We start from the raw sequence: 17,181 nt of genomic DNA on the forward strand, positions 1-17,181 counted from the left end.
GTGATTGCAATAATGATGAGATTATGGAAGAACCTGCTGAAGACAAATGAGATGCATGTGGAATAAAAACTAAGTGTCCTAGTTACTCTTTTGGAGTGCACGATGGATTTTATTAAGGAGGAACAGCAATATAAATTACTGCTGACTGAGATGCCAAAGTGAGGAGCTGGGCTTGCTTTGCTGGAGTTTCTTTGCTTGAGAGGTAGCAAGCAACCCAGGGTGCCTCACTTGAAAACAATCCAAAGAAAACATGAAAAAGTGAAATGGGGGCTTTGTCCCATACCGCAAAAGCAGATAATATTTCTGCTTGGTGTCTTTGATGCACCTTTCCCTCCACTCCCCTGTCTCCCTCTTCAGCTCCATTACCTCATTTCTTCCCTATGCTGGGGTGGATAATTCAAGGTTTCCCAGTCTGTCCCAGGAGCCCTTACCCTGTCCAGAAGTGGCTCTTCTCCAGACAGCCCCACCGTGCAGTGCACGAATAAGGCAATGTTTCAGAGGGCAGCAGTTTTCCAGTTTTCTGACCAAACTTTCCATTTTCTCATTCCTTGACATTTGCCCCCATGATTTTGCTGCCCCTGCCACTTTGTCCTTTGTGTCCTCAGCTTCTCTTACCACCTGTTTTGGCTTTTTCCTCTCTACCCTGGGTTGATGGGATACACCGTCCCACCAGCCCTCCAGCCCTCACCATGGCCTCCCTGCCCCTCGCTTCTCTACAATAACATGAGGACCAGAAGCATGATGATTACTGCTTTTGTGGGTGTTGATCAGCGCACAGAAGACCTGGTAGCACGTCCTCTGCAGCACCTAAAAGGAGTAGGAATAGCTTCCTGAAGCGGGAGGACAAGGGATGACTTCCAGATGCAGGGGCCTGGCAAACCCGCGCCAAGTCACACAGCGGGAACCAAACTGTAATTAACAGCATGGTAAGAAGTGGCATGACATGATTTCTTGTATAAATTTTCCAGGTCCTCTGTTTCTTTCCAGTGTATTAACTGTCCATGGTAACAGGAAATAAGAAATTATAATATCGACTGCTCGTGTTATAGTGCAAAGTCAGCATTTCCATTAGAAAATCTGTTTCTAATGGCTTTGAGTAATATAATAATGAACTTTCACTTCAGGATTAATCCTGCTATTTAGAGGTCCCAGTCAGATGGTGGTTTTTTTCCCTACAAAATTTAGTAGATAAGTCTGGACATTATAAGGCTTCATCACCTCCCCACAGCTCAGAAGTCACTTTCTCCTGAAAGCTTTCATCTTCCCTTTATTGTCTTTGTAAAGTCATGGTGTGGGCTTCTCATCTCTTTTTGCCTTGATGATTTATTTTTTTTTAATGGATTTAAGTAACTACTGGATGTCATACCAGCATTTTCTCCCACAGGCTAAGTATGTAATTACCTGATAGATGGACATTTTTGTATTATTAAGATGGTCTAGATACATATTTATGCAGCAGACAGTAATGATTTCATTTTAGCAGCTCCCTACATACATATTTACATGACAGACCATAGTGTTCTGCAGCTTCAGCCCCCATAAACCTCACTTGTGACACGTGAATCTGCTGCGTTTCATGCACAGCGCTGCAGACGTGCAGAACAATCTTACGTGGGGATGCCCTCACGGTGGGAGTGGTCACTACTGGACAAACAGAAAGTGATGTTACATAAATATAATGTATTTTCCAAAGGAAGGGAAAAAACCCAAAATTGCAAACATACAAAACATACAAAAAAAAAAAACAGCCCTAAAAGATCATGTAAGTATCGTGCCTCTGATTCCCAATAGCAGATGTTTTGGGTGTTGAAACTCCCACCAGAACAGCTGCAGGAATGTAGAATCACATCTGGGCTTGCGACGGGGCTGCATCATTACCCACCAACAGCAAAACAGCCAGATGCTCCCAATTCATTTTAGGGACAGAACTTAAAGTTTGACTCTGTGAACATCTCTGCTTTGCAACCACTATTTACCATTGGCTGCAGCTGTTCCTGGATGTTCTCTGAGGTGGTGGTGGGAGCCAGGACATGGCCGAGCTACTGGGTGGCATTGCAGTGTGGTGGGGTCATCTGACATGAGGACAGGGGTGGGGCAGGGGTCTGGGCTGTCTCAGTGCCAGCTTTTGGAGCTGAGGATGATCTCTTCAGCCCCATGGAAGGGCAGTGGAGGTATTGCTGCTGTCACTTAGTGCACAGCCTGCTCCCTCTTCCTTCTGCAATACCTTCCTTCCCCTGCCACTTTCTGCCTCTGGCAACCATGTTCAGCACACCTGCATCTTTTGGGATGGTGTTTTGGCTTCATGTGCTACTGAAGGATGTGTAATGGGAGAGTGCCTCAAATCTAGGGATGAAGGCAAGTGAGGGCAACTGGCTTGACACTTGAGCATTAGTGCTCATGTCTCTTGCCACCCTCCTTCCCTGCACTGGCTCTGGTGGACAAAGTGTATACTGAAGGTGTCCCACTCCAGCAGCACTCATACTTACATGTCAAAGCTGTTTGGAAAGAAGAAGTTTTGCTTTTGCTCTGGCTCCCTGCATGATTTCCTGTTCAGAACTCTAGTTCCCATTGCACACGTGTGTCGACTGGAGACGTGATGGTTACTTGGTGTGCCAAGTACCTAAGGCATGACTTACTTGGTTCCTCTCTACCAGTGTTTTTCTGTCTCTCTAATGGGACTTGCAAACTCTGTGGTGGCAGCTGTATTGTGCTATTTAATCATTTTAGAGAGGGTTGCTCTTACTTGCCTGTTGTACCACATTTCAGCACTGGCTGATGCCTGGCAGTGGTTATCCTATCTGTCAGGAGGAAAGGGTGCCCTTGGCTCTCTCCTTCCACCTTGGCTCTCTCCTTCCACCTTGGCTCTCTCCTTCTACCTTGCCTCAGCGGGAGTGCACGTGTAGGCACAGATATCCACTTTCTCCAGCCTCATATTCAAGACAGAAATAGTCTTGAGGCTCATATGGCACATATGTTAATGCCTGTACAAAATCTACATCTGAACCTGATCAAAGGTAGATACTGACCCCTGGGCCACTAGGGCAACTCGGACAGTCCTGTTCTCACCACACTATAGTTTTTAATATGATAATTCATATTTTTGCATGTAACCATACATAAATGACTGGAGAAGATTAGTTACCTGATTTGCAATAAAATTATCAACTTAATCAAAGGTTGTTACTGCACAACCAAGGATTGTACAAAAGATTTTTAATAAAAGAAACTGTACACAAAATAAAATAACAGTACCAACATTTACAAGCATGTGCTTGTCCATTACCTTGTTGTCACTCGTCCATAGCCTGGACCACAGGATGGGCAGAAGAAGGTTTTAATATGGCTCCTGATGTGCCTACAAGAATCACACAAAAGCTCAAATTGACAAATGGCACTGAGGTGGGTTTAGCAAAATGTTCAGTGTCAGATGGTTTAAAGGACAGACATAGAAGCAGATGGACTTCTTCTAGAATGGGGGCTTAATTGTTGGTGGGGCAAATGGCATTCATACTCTTGCATGAGGAGGAGACTTTTCTCTACTTTCATGCTGTCAAACAAGATCATTTTTAGAGAAATTGATGACAATTTGTCTTAAAAAAAATTCTTATCTATAAATCAGAACATCCCTCTCCCTAGGGAGAGGATGTTATGTGTTTTTGTATTGTTTAGATTATTGCTGGTGAACATCTGTTATGACAGTAGCAGCAAGGTTTGATAGGATTAGTTAAACTTCCAGTACTGTTAAGAATGTGAATTTCTCTCTCAAATGGAACCTTTTAACTAGGATCTACCTCCCTCACCACCATCATTAGGGTCAGGAGGAGGAGGAGCAGAACTGTTCCTGAGTCAGACAGAAGGAAGATGCAGGCAAACCCTCCCTGGCGCAGGGAGCTCCATTTTCTGTGTCTATAGTCTTCTGGACTGTGGTGTGCCATATTGGAGAAGCTCCATGGAGAAGGGTCTCCAGTCCATGTTGTCTGTACACCTCTTTCACTCTGAATTCCCATCACCATCACTTAATCACTGTCTTTTTTGGGGTTTTCAGAAGCCTCTACTTTCATAGCTTTACTGAATGAAAGAAAATGTTCTGAGGGATGTTCCTCAGAGTGCTGTGAACTCCCAGAAGTGGGGTGAGTGCAGGGTATCCCTGAGCCCAGGCAGGGCTGTACCGACCCTCCAACATGCAGCTGCTGCTCTTCAGCTTCTGAAGGAAAACTGGGAGGCACAAAAATCCAAAAGGGTTACAAGTGCCTCTGAAATAAATTAGAATGTAAGCTCCCCATGAACCCAAGCTGCTGTTGTGGGGTAACCACTGCCAAAGCAGAGCTTGCTTAAAAATACTGGCAATGTTTCTTATGAGTTCACCAATGAGTGCAATTCCTTTCACTGCTTGCAAGGTTCATTAATATCATTGCAGTGCTGTGTGAAAGCAAAATGGAAATATAGGGCAACTAATGAAAACAAAAGTTAAATACAATTTCCCAGCTTCCCAAGGGAACAGTTTTTTTTCAGGAAACAAATTTCTGTCTATATGTGAGAAATTGTGCAGCTTCTTTTTTTTATCCTTTCCATAAAATTTTATACAAAACTTGATCATAAAGAGGAAGAACATAGTAAAATAGTGTCTATTTGGAACAGAATATGGTATTATAGACTAGAGTACATGAGAAAAATCAATAGCTTTGTATAAGCGTGAAGTCCATAATCACTCTGCAGATATACCTTGGAGAATTTATGCATTTTAACTGTCTTTGTATAAGACCTTCCAGGGAACTGCACATAATAATAATTAATCATGTAATTAATACTTAATTTACAAAGGAAACAGTATGCCCCACTCTCCTGCAGAGGCACTTGGGGTGATAAGCAACAGAAAAATAGAATTCAAATAAAAATAACTCATTAAAAGGAAGTAAAGAAAGACAATAAATGAAGGAGCAAAGATGTGCCACTGCAGATGCATAACAGAAAGATGCTTAAAAATTGTTCAGCAGAACAGAAAATGCTTAAAAACTCCCGGCCTCATCCTGCTCCTAACAAGACTCCCGTTTGCTTTGGTGGAGACAGAGATCTCAAGAGCCTTGGGAAATCCTCATGTGATGCCTTATGAAAGCAGAAAAGACATCCATCTTCCATCAAAGCCTAGTGGGTTTGTGAGCTGGAAGTCTGAGCACGCTTTGTAGTCATGAATAAACCCTACTAAGTGAACTGAACACCACTTACTGGTGAGCTACTGCCTTCTCCAAAATAGATTCAGGAAGACTAAATAGGTGCTGACTTTTTCCAAAATTGGCTTAGCCCCACGTTCTGTCAATTCCACTCTTTACTATGGCTGTAGGCATTTTCCTGGTGCCAGAATAAAGCCTTACTGGTCTGTAGTTTTTGAAAATCACACTTGCAAAGCTTTCCTCTAGACTGTGTCATGGCTGCCATTTTTCAGTCCTGTGTTATGAAACAGGACTGTCAGGTAAACTAAGATTCAAGCTAAATTTGGTGGCGATCAACTTCATATTTTGAGTTCTTTCATAGCTTTTGGGTTAAAAAAAAAAAAATCCTACCTCCTGATTTGCTATGATTTGAATTACTAATTTTCCCTGAAACATCGTCACTGATACTTTTCTTGTAATACATTTTTCAAGCTCATTCCCCATGTGTGAGGTGAGAAAACTTTCTAGCTTCTGATGTGCATGCTAATACAAATAAGTTGGGTAGATTTTGCGATTTTGCAATGTGTTTCCCTTTGATGAGTTTTGATCCCACAAACTTTCTTGTAGGTCTTTTTGCTTTTTTCCCTTTCTTTTTGCCTCTTTCTAGAAGCAGATGGTTCTCAGTATTTCTTGCTTTCATTAGTGTATCTTAGCACGCATATATATAAAATTTAGATGAATATTATAAATTTAAATGTTCATATTCTTACCGGTTTCTTCACCTATGCATGAATTCCCCCTTTTTTTTTTTTTTTTTTTAAATGCCTTTTTACTTATATTAGCCTCCTTTATTCTAACATTTATCCATACTGGCATATTTGAATCTTTTGGATTAATACATCTTTAACCTCTGATGTGTAGTCCTTAGACATCTTCCACAACAGCAAAAGCACGTTTTATATTACAGAAGCTCTCTTTATTTTCTTTTAAATTATTTGTTGATGTTTCTGTATCTCTACTTTTAAAAATCAAGTGATCTTGTTTTGATTATTGCGATCTTTAGAAATTTTTCCCTCTGAAAGGAAAAGACATTTGAATGCATTATAGTCACTATTATAGGGTCACACCTGCATCTTGAACCTTCTTTCAAAATCCTACTTAAAACCAAGTAAAACTACAGTTTATACCTCTTCTTGCAAATGGTCAGACTAGCTAATCTGAGGAGTTGTTTCCTGTGTCTGAAAAACAGCCCCCGTGTTACAGCTGACACAGAGATGCAGCATGTGGAAGCATCTGACCATTGTGTATTTTCCCAGATTTGTTTATCTCCCTTCCTCAGTGGGATGTGGAAGACTAAAGATCTGCACTGCTTAATGTGTGTGGAATTCCAAGCCATGTCACAAATTATTTCTAAGGTGATTATTTAATCCTATATTCCCTAGTACTTTGAAAACCAAATTAACTTGTTGACTGAGTCTCCTTTTTATCATAGCATTTCAATGGGTCACTGATCATCTTTGTTCTCCTAAATAATAGGTGTGACTATAGGGATACTTCCATTTTAAACCTGGCATTTCAGCTCATCCATCTTAGCTGTAGGACTCCTAATGTTTGTTTACAGTCACCAATATATTTACAGTGGTCTGGTGGTCACTATGCCTTGTAGTGATCTAGTCAGTCTCACATGAACTTGTTAGATCGTGCTTCATTGTGGATTTTTGTCTTACTGCTATCCTAAATTGTGGAGTTGCTCTGACTCCAGCACTCCAGCACTATAAAACATCTTTCCCCACATTGTACCCATCCACTCATGTTTTTTCCCTGTGCTGGCAAAAAAAAAAAAAAAAAAAAAATCTCACTTTTGAGCTTTTTGAGCTCTTTCATATAGAAAATATTTGGGAGTCTTTCCCAAGTCTTTTTTCTCGGAGCTTGATTAGGCAGAGAGACTTCTGTGCACAGCAGCCAACACAAAACCCACAAAATGCCAAATGAGTTCCATCTCCCAGTGGAGCTGACTTTAGGGAACTCAGCAAAACTTATCTTCCAACAGCAGGTCATGGTTTTGGGAGAAGTTAGCACCTACAAGGCCATCTGAAATCCCAGAACTTGCAGGATATATAAGACAACTGTGGTTTGATGCTTTACATCATCCTTTGGAAAGCCACAAAGTAGTACACACCAAGTGATGAAATCCAATAGACTTTTTTTTGTATTTAATGGGTTGTTTTTCCTTGTATTTCTGTACTTCCTCCACAAGCAAATAATACCCTAGTGAGGCACAAGAATGAAGTCAGAATTTTCAACTGTGGCAGAGAAACTATTAGACATCTATAAATAAATATTTTTATTGCAACAGTACTGCATGAGCCAGTACTTTCTGGAAACCATATTCACATTGAGATGGGCTGGGGGACTATGTTGGGTTACCAGTGGTGGTTACTTGGAAGTGTTTGTCTGGGAGATGTATGCAGCCTTCTGAATATTCTCATTCAGTTGTGTAATTCCAAGCCCTGCAGTGTTGTTATCCCTCAAGAAAACTTCTTTCTATTTCAGAAGCACCAACTCTGAATGTTAAATCGAAAGGAGATAAAAGAATCACAGGGGTAAAAGCTGTACAATTCCTGCCCTCTTTATTATACAACAAGCTGGTTCAGTATTTGCTTTTTTACATTTTTATGCAGATATAAAAGGCTACTTTGGGAAATCTGTAACACTATTATTAAATGTCACTGAGCAGAGCTGAGTACAGTGATGACTCATCCTCAAAAGATTTGATTTAGTACACATTAACTTCCCAAGTGTTCTCATTTTGGACTAAGACAACCATAGTGCCCAGGTCTAAAGTAAGGACCATTCATATCAGCAGAAGTTCTTCCTCTAGCTTCAGTGATGTTTGGATCAAGTGCTTAGTAAGAAAGAATGTTCCAGAAATTTCAATATGCTTAATTATGAGTAATAATTATCTATAATCACAAGGAGCAACTTAAAAATCAGGCCTTGTTGTGCTACACTGCCCAGACAGTGGAATTGAATCTATGCCATAAATCTATAAAAAAAATCCAAATACAGTATTGGGAAGGGATGTGGACCACCATGAAGATACGTGCAATGGCAGACGTAAATGTCATGTTAGTTCAATTTCTGTTTCAATAGGTTACGAAAGAAAAGAATAAGGAAAGGAACAAGAATTTTGAAGGAAAACAGGATAAAAGAAAGCACTAGCAGAAGGAAGACTGATAGTTTAGAAGTGAAATAAAGGTGGAGATTCTAGAGAATGGGAAGGGTGTGGGTGTTGAATGCATCAGCACGGAGTCTGGTATATGACTGATCAGCATATTCCTACCAATAAATTAGCAGAGAGTCCTTAATTTGAACAATATTAATTTGGAATGAAGCCTCAAGTGTCAATGGACTTGCTTCAAGTATGACAGATAATGCTCTCTGCAACCCTGGTGCAATGGCTTCCCACTCAAATAATTCAATATATTAGATAGCACCTAAGCAGCCACCAGGCTTAGGGAGTGACATGAGAAAGACTCCACTTTTAATCAATAACGTGGCCATATTTAAGCTGCTTGGAACTATGAGTTTGGATGCAGACTTTCAGGCATCCTGTGATCCTGGGAAAGAAAGCTTGTTTTGATTTGATATTCCAGTGTTATTTAAATTATGGACTTAGCCTGGAGAAGTTTAGCTGTGAAACCCAGCTAGTGAAATGGGGAATGTTTATAACATTCTAATCTTCCTCTGTGTTTCAGACAAGCATAAGAGATCTGCATGAATAGCTAAAATATTTTTCAATAAGGAAAGGAATTTTCCATCTTATCCTTTCAGAATTGAACATCAACATTTACTCACACTTTCCTGAGCTGATTAAACAATTATTTCCATGAAGAAAATGGACTTGAGACTCTGTTACTCTGGGGAATCTTTGCATTAACTGGCTTAGGCTGAGGGGCTTCATTGGCAGTGGATCTTCACAGTAGGATGTGGCTGTTGCACTCAGAGACTCTCTGCTTTTGGTAGATACTCATCCTTATGGCTTCTATTTCCCTTGTAAAGTCCAAGAGACATCAGGGAAGGAAACAGGGAGAAGAAATGGGACAATGCTGGAGAGCTGCTCCCTCAGAGGCAGTGGGAAGCACAGAAGAAATTAGAACAGCTTTGAGTTTCTGTAATTTTCACAGCAGGTTGGACATGCAGAGCTGCTGAGAATTAACACCTGTGTTTCTGCAGAAGGAAATCCTCAGGAGAACTGTCACAGACTTTGATAGAGATGGAAGCAGCAGGGTTCTGCAGCAACTGAAAGGCATCCCCTGGAAATGTTCTCAATGTCTCAGGGATTTAAGGTGAATGCTATTCTCCTTGCAACAAAGATAATAATTTTAGGTATCATGGATGCATGAAGATGCTATGACACTAGCATATAAATATGGAGCTGGGTGGTTACATCTATAAAATACTCCAGGAAAGTTGAAAAATTAAACTGTTAAACAAAATTAATTGCTAAATTACAAAATTAATTTAAATGAAATATTTATTTTTTGAGTAGGAATCTGTAACATAGAATGGAATTGCAAATGACAGCAGTAATTGACCAACTCCCTATGGATCTGTGAAGGTTTAAATCTGTGGGTAAATTCTTCAAGGTCAAAGTATGTTACAGGAGAGGTTATTTCAATGTCTAACAAGCAGATGGATATAAATCAGAAATGTTTGACGGCCTGAAGATGCCCAGGAGTTTTAAGCCCTGTGATAGTGTTGAGAGCTGTTTTCTGCCTTGTCCACTCCGGTATGCTGCTTGGCATGAAAAGTAACCACCAAACTGGACAACACTGTGCTTGAACCTGGTGTCTGCTCCCTTGAACAGATATTCTTGTAGATTTCCTTCCATTTTCTCTTGTGCACTGAAGACATTTAGTGATTTTGTCCTGCAGTTCATTTTTGTGATGCCCAGGTCTGTCCTACTGTTTGAGGATTTGGCAAGTTACTGCTGGTGAAGAGGCCAAGGACAGGACAACTTGCAGATGAACTCTGCCTGAGATGAACAAGAGATGTTGAGTGTCAAGAGAGAAGTGGAAAAGATGAGGAAACAAAAAAAAACATTCATGAGATGAGATACAAATACAGCATGTGATAGCAGTAGAGGCTACAGAGGAGGCAGCGGAACTTTCAAGAGTAAAAAAGAGACAGAACCAAATGTGGGAATAAACAAGGAAACAGGGAAGGCACACTACACGTCAGGCCTTAAAATGCAATTTTTCTCACTTCATTTCATCACTGAATCCATTTCAGCACATCTAATAATACAATGGTTGAATTAGAACACCCTATTGCATTCACTGTAAGACCTTGTGGAAAGATTATTAAATTTCTCTGGTTTTGAGAAATTCAGTTACATCATGCCAAATGTGGGCAGAAAGGAAAAAAAAATCACTTCCCCTGTGCAGTGTTAGTGATATATAAAGCAAAGGAGAATCAGTTTAATACATCACCACTGCAATGTGAATTTCTAGAATCATTGAGCTGAAAAGTACAATCCCACCAGTCTGGTACCATGAAAATGAAAGTTGATGTCTGCCTGGATCAATTTTATCATGAAAATAATGGCATCACTCTGGGCACAAGATTTAAAGCCTTCAAGGCTTTGGGAAAGACACACTCAGTAACCTACATACAAAAGCAGATTGATTGAGAGTGGCTGGAACACACATAAAGCTGACATTTTTACCCATCGTGGCCTTTATCAAGACTGATAGGCTGAAACATTGTCTTTCTGAATGTTCCCACTGCTTTCATATGTAAGCTCCTGGGTTTGCATTAACTCTTGAGGCTTTCACAAGGTGTGTGCGTGGTGCATCTGATATACCACAGGATATGTCTTGATGATGTAAAGAAATGGCCTAAATTTATCCTACATTTAGATGCCTCAGAAGGAAGAGGTTATTTTCACTCTTTAGTTTTCTTCTTATAAATAACAAAGTCTAGACATGATCAGATATGTCTTCTGAGACCAAACAGCCTTTTGTGCAGATATAAACTTTGGACATGCCTTGATTGTACAGGAACTTTTACCTGTTGCTGGGTGCCTGACCCTGGCAAGAGACACACGTACTTTACAACCTCTGAACCTCTGGCCCCTCTAGATTCACAGAGATGTGGCGCGGGCCGCCCCGCGCCGTGTGCCATAGGGTGACCCACGGAACTGGCGACGTTTCTGTCCCAGGTCCAAAGGACCGCTCCCCCAGCTGACCTGACACCTGTGCCTGGGTGTAGTAATTCCTCTCAGCAGAGACAGATGGGAGTGTGGAGATCCAACTGGGTTTTATTATAGGGTCAGGTTGAGGGTCCAGAAGGGTAGGATGAAAGCAGGTAGGCTGGGAAGGAGGCAGGTGAAACAGGCAAGGGACACAAACCACAGCAGAAGGGAACCAGGGACGGAGCACAGACAACTGTCAAAGGCAGGAGCCAGTGGCAGAAGCCCTGACAGGGGCTGGGTACGGAGTATATAAACAGGGGGAAGGGAGGAGGGGACAGGATACAATAAACCAGTGGGGATAGGGGTAGAGGGAGGAGCTGAGGTGGGGTGACATACATTTGACCAATAACAAAGCAGGAGGGGAGCGACTGCAACAAGGGAGCCAATGGGAGAACAGGGAGCACAGAACTTTCTGGACTGTGGGAGTGAGCCCAGAGTGACTGGCAGGTAACTATTAACATGTGGGAGCGAGGGATCTTGGGAAATTGTTGCAGTGGCTCTCCCTGACTGCAACATAAGAATCCTCCCAAGGTATCCCTCCCTGTTACTCTCAACCCCAACACCCACAAGGTGGTACCACTCAGCCAAGACTTTGGATCACAGAATAGTTTGGGTTGAAGAAAGACCTCTAAGATCATCAAGTCCAACTGTTAGCCAAGCACTGCCAAGTCCACCTCTGAACCACGTTCCCAAGTGCTACGTCTACATCTACATGTCTTTTAAGTACATCCAGGCGTGATGACTCAACCACTTCCCTGGACAACCTGTTCCAATGCTTGACAAACCTTTCCAAGAATATTTTTTTTCTAATATACAATCCAAACCTCCCCTGACACAATCTGAGACCATTTCTTCTTCCCTTGTGACTTGCTACATGGGAGAAGAGACCACCCCCCACCTGGCTACAGCCTCCTTTCAGGTGGTTGTAGAGAGTGATAAGGTCCCTGCTTGCGCCTCCTTTTCTCCAGACCAAACAATCCCAGCTCCCTCAGCCTCTCCTCATCAGACTTGTACTCCAAACCCTCCACCAGCTCCACTGCCTTCTCTGGACACATTCTAGCATCTCAATATCTTTCTTGTTGTTAGGGGTCCAAAACTGAACACAGGATTCAAGGTGGCCTCACCCGTGATGAGTACAGAGAGACAATCACTGCCCTGGTCCTGTTGGCCACACTATTCCTGCTACAGGCCAGGATGCCATTGGCCTTCTTGGCCACGTGGGCACACACTGGCTCATGTTCAGCTGCTGTTGACCAGCACCCCCAGATCCTTTTTGGCTGCCAGCTTTCCAGCCACTCTTCACCCAGCCTGTAGCAATGTGCCATGGGGCTGTTGAGAGCCAAGTGCAGAACCTGCTTAAATAGGTCCCAGCACTAAAGAGAACTTGGCTTAAGTCTGTTAACATTCCAGCCTAAAATAAAGCAACTTTTTAGTAGCATGAGAAAAAGTTAAGAAAGCAAGGAAGCAAACTAAAATAAACCTGGGTTCATTTTAGGAAGTAAACAAAGGCTAATGAAAATGCTAATAAAAAAGAAAAAAACTTAATATGCTATTATGAAAACATATAGTAATTATGAACATTAACATCATCAGAGGCTGGTGCAAAGAGAGTTGCTTGGTATTTCCCTGAAGATAAAAAGCATCTGTGTGCATCAGGAATCATAATTTTTTGTTTCTCTGGGGTAGAGGATGATATGCAATTGCTAGGCTTTCATTTACTCTATACAAACGTTACCCTGTGCAACAGTGGCTGTCAAAAAGTATTCCATAACTAATGGCAAAAAGCAAATGTCTAATAAGATAGATTCACATGTTGCCAATTAGGTGAACAAATCCACTGGAAGATTTCAAGTAAATTAAGTAAAATCTGTGGAATAAGCTACTGTTGAGCAACACTTTCTGCTGATTTGCTCCAAAAACTTCCACAATTTCAAGAAGGAAGAAGGAGAAGCCCAATGTACCCCAAATTATTTACTCATGAAAAACCACAGTCCAAAATAACAAAAAGTTTGGCAGAAAATTATAAAAATGTCCAACTGCATATTTTTAGAGAAAAAGGCACTTGTTGCTGATTGAAAAGCAGAAACTGTGGCTTATGCCAGATCTTAGTATTTTTGGAGCTTTGAATCAGACTAAACCAAAATGCAGCTAGAACAAAATGTGCTACATAAAATGAGAGATGAATAGTGTGGCTCTTGTGTCCCAGTACTGACAGTTTTCCCCTACAGCTAAACAGCTGTTGGGCCAAATTACTTGTTGATGTCATTTGTTGTGCCCCAATCATCTTAAAGTGCAGGGGAGAAAGCAAGAAGAGAATACACATGAAAAAGCAACTGAAGGGTAAAAGCATCATTTAGATCATAAGTAAGCAAGTTTGTTTGTTGTCTGGTTCCCTGCTTAGAGACCACACACTAGATGGACAGCATTTCTTTGTTATCACTTGTAAGTTAATACTATGTTTGAGATGGTGTCAGTGTGGAAGGAAGGTCTTAATTTACCATGAAGGCAAGTTAATATTATCCTAAAAAATATGGACATAGTTAATAGTTTTCCATGGCCAGCATACCGTTGAACAAACTATCCAATACATATATTGACAGATAATCAAACATGATCATAATAGAAAACTCATCTGTTTACAGGTTAAACTAAAAAGAGATCAAGGGAATGTATCCATGAGTCCAGAACTGTCATTGAATACATTACTTCTCCAGAAATAAGTCCATATATTCCCTTTTCAATAAGCAATCAGCCTAACCAAAAATGCAAACTCAAAGGCTCAGCAGTGAGGGTGTTGTAATTATTTACCCACCAATGGTCTTGCCATATATTCTTGGTTGTGTTTTTTAGAGCAAGAAATGACTCAAGAACCTTTGGGAGCTGAAAGCATATCTTGTCTTCCCTGTCAAATCATCAGTTGGGTAAACTGCTATTTACTAACAAGTTCTTATAAATAGTGAAAGGGTTTAAAACTGCAATGTTAAACACATTTTGGGTCATCCCAGTTCAAGAAGGATGAACTTAGCCTAAAAAACATGTTGTGAACTGGTGCTATGATGGCATGAAGACTGTGGGAGCTCTTTGCAATAGAAAAGACTGGAATATTTTGACTTTCTCATGCCCAGAAAATGAAATCTGGGAGGGAGTTAAGCACACACACCCACACCCCCACATACACCTACACACCCAAAAGGGTTTTAGCAAAAATAGGTCCTGAACCAGCTCTTTAACAGTGAAGTCAAAAATCCTACCAGACTGGAAGATGGCACTTGATGAGCTTCTGGAAGGGCTTTTCAGGCAGTAGTATCTGAGAGAGCTGTGGGCTAGAGCTGATGAACCAAGAGACGTGATCTACTTTCAGCTTTCTAAAACTGTTATTTGTTTTCATACACAAGGTCTGTTTAAACAATCTGCCCTGGGGAGCAGACTGAGGAGCTGGCTCTGGCTTCCAGTCACACACCTCCTGCTCCAGGGAGGAAGCACTCTGTGAAAGACTCCATCTGCTGCTCCACCTCAGCGTTGTTTCTTGGAGCAGTCATGAAGTGAGAATTGTAGATCAAAGAGTAAATTATGGTCCTGTTCTGATAATAGTAACAGTGGAACTAGTTTATGCATTTATAGACATTATGAGGCCAAATAGAAAAGAAAAAGGAATCTCAAATCCAGCTGGTCAGTGTAAGCTCTTCCATGTCGGACCTATCTTCTCCATTCCACTGTGCCTCTCCTTGGTTGGACCTGTCACAGTATCATACAAAACTTACAAATCTCCATACTGACACCCTCAGAACTTATTTTCTTGTGCCACTCCACTTCTCCCTTTTGAACAAACAAGCAAATACTTGTTGCTGAAATAAAATCTTTAAATTTTAGAAATGCTCCAATTCTTTGTTTCAGCTGACTTCTGTGCACAATCAAATTTAGAGGCATTTTGAAATCTACATTTATCACAGGTTCCTTACAGGCAATCTTGCAATCTTCTGACCCAGCCTCCACCTGCTCCCCCCAAAACATTTTTATCGCTTTATACATCCCCTCTGGATATTCAGCTGTATCAGTTGCTATTGATGGAGTTGTTTGAGTTTTCTTTCAAACTGTAGGTTTTGTCATAGAAATCTTACATTCTAGATCTGTATGTGGCTTATCTGAAAAGCTGTCAAATCAATAAAATTTTACTTCAGCTGCCAGAAAAAAAAAATCTATGTGTCCATTTCCCCCATAAGGATTTAACTAGTCATTATGTAGCTGATGATAAGTGAATATAAAAGGGAGCCTCTCATACCACATGGCTTTTAGTCATGTTCTTTCTTCCAGGCTGGCCTAGACCATGGACCATGGCCTCTTCATTTCAGTTAAGGGTTCCTCTTTCCTTTCATGTCCTGAGGGAAAAAAAAAAACCACAATGTAAGTCCATCTATCAAGCTGGTCACCTTTGTAGCAATCACATTTTATTGCCATTCTGGTACTAAAGCCAAGCTCTGCTGGGTGCTGTCACAGCAAGTGCTGGTACCAAAGGGGGAGAGGCAGCTTCTCCAACCAACTCAGTATTTCTCAGCCACTTTAAAATGTTTCACACTCTCTTACCCTTTCCTCAGGCAACAGGACTGTGAACTTCCAAAATATGTGAGTGTATTTCAGCTACTAATACTGAGTTCTGCTGCTTCTGAGATTATTTATTTATGTATTTGAAAATTAGTGTATGTGAAAAGTTCCTAATTAAATGCCCTGGCTGTAAGTTGTTCATTGACAGAAGAATTATTGCATGCCTGGGATGAAGTCTGCATAATCAATTTAAAATCACATTAAAAATCAAGAAGGAAAACTTGACAGATAAAATTTGACCTTTTTTTTTTTTTCTGCTCCGAAAGAATGAAAAAAAGCTTTACCAGTTTATTTTTTTTTTGTAATTTTTTTGTAATTTTTTATATTTTTTCATGTATAAAAACATGAAAAAATGGCAGCTACCTTCCCTCAGTAGCCCTAGATATTTGATGCAATTGATTCTGTGGACTATCAGTGTACCTGAATTAAATCTACGACGACTCAGGGGCTGCCTGAGCGCTAAATGACAAGTCTGAAACTCATTTGACAATGACAAGAGTCTGAAACACTAAAATGACAAGAGTCTGAAACTCTTGTCTGCAGCGAGCTGAGAATGAAGAAAAGTGTTTCAGTCATTCCAGATTGAGATTCAGGATAAATCCCCAGCTCTACCACAGACTTTCTGCATGTCCAGGACATGGGAAGCTCCTCAGGATTCAAGCCCACAGCTTTCAGCCTAAACATAAATTTTCAGAACCTGTGATGGTAGGCCTTTTTAGTATCCAAGTATCTCCCAGGGAGGGTCCAAAGCAGCTGAGCTCCCGCTGGGCCAGCACAGAAGGGCTCTCACTCCAGTAACACGCTTTTGCTTACCCCCACCCAATCCATTGGTGTGGATTAGGTGTGCAGCACTGGGTTTGGTGTCCCACACTTCCTCTGCAGCACCAGGGGCAGAACGGGCTTGGCAGTGGCCCAGCAGAGCCTCAACTCTCCCCTGCAATAGAGTACTGGAACCTCTCTAAAGACCAGTGAGAACCTCCTCCCTCTCGTGCAGCATAGACACTGTCCTGCTCAGATCCTGGTAGACAATCTGTCTACCATTTCCTTGGAAACCTTAGATGATTTGAATGGTGATTTTTACCACCTGGTGCAGTACCCTGTGCATGGTGGTGTGTATATCTGTTCCTTCTCCATCCTGCAGTGAATGTTGCCTTTTGCATGGGATGCATCTTATCC

The 17,181-nt window shown here is 41.2% G+C and overlaps 1 protein-coding gene across 1 annotated transcript in view; it reads left to right on the plus strand.

Moving 5' to 3' along the window:
- The window catches only part of LOC128818442 (histamine H3 receptor-like), a 54,759-nt gene extending 40,455 nt beyond the window's left edge, over positions 1–14,304 (plus strand). Inside the window, exon 4 of the mRNA XM_053997818.1 lies at positions 14,257–14,304. The gene's annotated coding sequence lies outside the window, so the exon portion shown is untranslated. The remainder of the gene's footprint in view (positions 1–14,256) is intronic.
- The last annotated feature ends 2,877 nt before the right edge of the window (positions 14,305–17,181 follow it).

Source organism: Vidua macroura, chromosome 1, assembly GCF_024509145.1.
Source record: "Vidua macroura isolate BioBank_ID:100142 chromosome 1, ASM2450914v1, whole genome shotgun sequence".
NCBI classification, from domain to species: domain Eukaryota; kingdom Metazoa; phylum Chordata; class Aves; order Passeriformes; family Viduidae; genus Vidua; species Vidua macroura.